At 32.7% G+C, this 3591-nt stretch overlaps 1 protein-coding gene across 1 annotated transcript in view; it reads left to right on the top strand.

The window, feature by feature from the left end:
- LOC133187886 (ATPase inhibitor mai-2, mitochondrial-like) overlaps positions 1–3591 on the top strand; it is a 195840-nt gene that overhangs the window by 84262 nt on the left and 107987 nt on the right. The window lies entirely within an intron of this gene.

Below are 3591 nucleotides of genomic sequence, written 5' to 3'. Positions count from 1 at the left end.
TTCGGGTTTGCCTTTACCCGAGTAACAGATGATCTGATTGGCTTAATCGAAAGTGTTTAGGCGGATCCAGGTTAACAACCTAATATTTATTTTTAATAAAAGTCGAGAAAATACTTTAATTGTTCAATACTGTTAAATGAAATGATAAAATATTTGATGTAATATGCGATTTCAGTTATTTAACGTTTTATACTTTGCAAAATGATTAATAACTGAGTTACAAACTTTTTTTTCCATTTTAAAGCTCAATTTAATTTAAAATAAATAATAATAGTTATGATAAAAAGAACTTCCTTTACCTGTTTACAAGTAATGTTGTACGCAAAGTGGTTACCATGGGTGCTTGCAAACAGCAATATCTTTATTCTCTTCCAGGACTGTTGGAACATATCCCATTGATTCAACAGAGATTTCTTAAATTGTAAAATTTAGTTCAGATTACTTTACTTGTATTGCATTATTTCTACATGTACTTTAAACCAGATATATCTCTTGATATGTGATTTATAAGAGATAAAGTAGTTTGTGATAGAAAAGATGTTACAGAATGGGCAATACAATACAATGAATCATTTTAACTTCTGACATGCATATTGCTCTTATTGATTTTGTATTGCAGAATTTTGTATGACATTATGATTATTATTAACAGACTGTCCATTTTCTGACTGTCTAACAAATAGCGATGTGTTTGGTTGAAATTGGCTGAAATGTTTTCTGGAGAAGAAGCTGAGAACATTTATACAGGGTTTACAAACGCCAGACACCTCGATCATATAAGCTCACTTTAGCCTTTGGCACAGTGGTTCTTGAGAAACTTTTCAAAGATTTTTTTTTCAATATATTACATTATAGAAAAAAAAATTGATCCCCAATTGTGTATGAAAGATAAGGATGACTCTGACATTAAAACTCATGCATTTAATGTTTCAAAGCATATTTTAAACTATGTACCAGTTAATCATTAGGAAATCCATGACGACGTCTAGTCAAATATTTGAGGATATTTTTAAAATAATTGATGACATTTATGCTTACAAAATACAGCCCGCTACGGATTAAAAAGAAGGTAGTTGTTTTGATATTGTATGAAAATAATTATACTAGTACACATATACAAAAAGATTTAAATCAGCAGTACCTCTGTACATGCAGACAGTTTAGCGAGATACTGGAGAAACTGATCTATAATTTTACCTTGTGACATAAAGAAATAAATAGCTAAAATAAAAAAATGTACTGTAATATTAACGTAGTAATGAAATTATATATCTACATATACCTGGCGATAGTGTGTCATGCAAAAATCACTTTACCAATGCTACAACACATCTCTCTCTCTCTCTTAAATACTACTCACATTTTTATTTGATATTTTATCATTACGTACACAAAAATGCTGCTCGTTCCTGCTATGCTTCAATAACATGTACTTTATTTATTGGAGTCACTTACCATAAAAAAAACTAATTAGCTATATTGTATTAATACCCACCCAGTTAATTCAATATTTTCAACGTGATACTATATGATTCCCATTTATCATTCTTCCTAGAAAGTTAGTCAAAAAAATTAAATTAATTAATTGAAAAAAAAATAATAAAAATAAAAAAAAAGCTGAATTGAATTTCGGATATTTTCAAACTGTGGCTTGAAATTCATTTAAAACCCCCTTAGCTCTCTCTAACTTGATAGGTGCCATGTTAAGGACGATTTAATGCAATTGTTGGTACATGAAGAATAAATTATAGTTTCTCTTTTGTTTTGTTTGTTTGTTTGTTTCTACTAGTATCCAATTCTCCTCTGGTAATTTGATATCCCCCACCACACACCCCACCCCACACAATCATTGTAAGTTTCCCGCTTCTTTCACTACTTTATGTGTATATTACTCAGAGCGTTTGCTTAGAAGCAGGGACAGTCAAAGAGACATAACTCTGATAAGAATTTAGCTTTTAGTGGGTGTCGAAGTTAGATCTCGTCCCTTGTAAATCACTAGTGGATTACTGTCGCGCCCAGGAATTTGATGTCCACGTTTTTTATACAAAAATTTCACATTCATGATAGTACATTTTGATTCAACCAATGTCTTCAATATCTAAAGAAAAATAAGCACTTAGATGTACGATTTACAATTTCCTTGCAAAACTTTGACCCCCCCTTCAAGAACGTAGTTCATCGTTTTTCAAAGTGGTAGTATTAATGGGGGGGGGGGGGCTAATTGAAATGAAAAGAAGAAGAAATAAAGAAAAACGGTCTGATGCCACCCCCTTAAATTTTTTATGGTTTTCAAAGAATTTATATAATTTCTGTGCAGTTGTGTCCCCCCCACCCCCCCCACCCCCAGTTAATTACTTTTAAAATTCATACGAGCCTTCATCGTCTGAAGCCACGGTCCGGAGTCCGCATATAACTCTCTACTACCGGAATGGGAGAGGATCGTACATTTTGGCGGTGGTTTGCGACGATGACGAGCCTTCGGATCATGATTTGAACAACTAAAATCTTATCGTTAGCACAATGCAAAGATGTGTTTGTAAAAGTAAAAAAAAAAACAAAAACAAAAACCTGATACAATTACATAATTTGTTGATTTTCATCACTATGGAGAAGATTTTTTTTTTCTTGTATTTGGAAAATATACATGTATTTCGGACCAATGATTTTAATTATTTGTTCCACAAAATTGAAATGGCATGTAGACGCCGTCGAGGTAAATTGATATACATGAACTAAATTTTATTCATCATTAAAAAAAATCATCAACTGATCACATTCGAGGTATGCATAAGATGGGTATACCCTCCCCCAAAGAAAAAAAAATCGCCAGAGTTATTTCTCCCTTGTAATAATAAATGAACCAGAATCTTTCAAACTTTTTTCCTTCAAAAACAAAATTTAAATATGAATAAGTAGCAGAAAAGGCGAACATTACAGGGCCGTAGTAGCAAATTCAGTTTTAGGGAAGGGGTCAAAACCAATCATTGTCGGTTTGGGTGGGCACTACCAAGCAAAATTCCTTAACAAGCAAGTAAAAAAAAGGTCTACGTAATTATTAAAAATTGAGGGGGGGGGGGGCATCCCAAAAGTGGCTGTTTTCTATAGTTTAAGTACTATAAATCACGGGTACTTGCTATATATCGACAAGATTATGGGGGTGGGGGTAGATTGAACGTTCTATTGTTAAAATTATATTGTCCTACGGAGCCGATTGTGATGAGGGTTTGTCCTGAGACACAGTTAAATTATTCTTACTATAGAGGGGAAGTGGGGGGGGGGGGGGTCCTACAGCTATGCATTACACCTTACTAGGGATGTATGTAACGTCTCTTGCATTACACTATTATAAATTCAATGAAATCTGATTAAAATTAGACAGTTTACGCTCCCGTATTTTGTTATATCGCTCGTATAGAATCTAAGGCCATTCCAAGTTTTAGTTTTTTCTATGTAAACGGATTGGTTTTGAGGTTATGAAATTAAAAACAAATACAAATCTTTGAAACGCAGATTACTCTTTTCGGATCGGCATCTCCTTTTTTTGGTATAACAATTTTTTTTATCTAAAAAAAAAAAAACTAACTAGTAGCT

Source organism: Saccostrea echinata, unplaced genomic scaffold (assembly GCF_033153115.1).
Source record: "Saccostrea echinata isolate AGI-Se365-2 ecotype Australia unplaced genomic scaffold, CSIRO_AGI_Sech_v1 ptg000001l, whole genome shotgun sequence".
Taxonomy (NCBI): domain Eukaryota; kingdom Metazoa; phylum Mollusca; class Bivalvia; order Ostreida; family Ostreidae; genus Saccostrea; species Saccostrea echinata.
The sequence above is the reverse complement of the archived record's forward strand: the minus strand, read 5'-3'. Positions and strand labels throughout refer to the sequence as shown.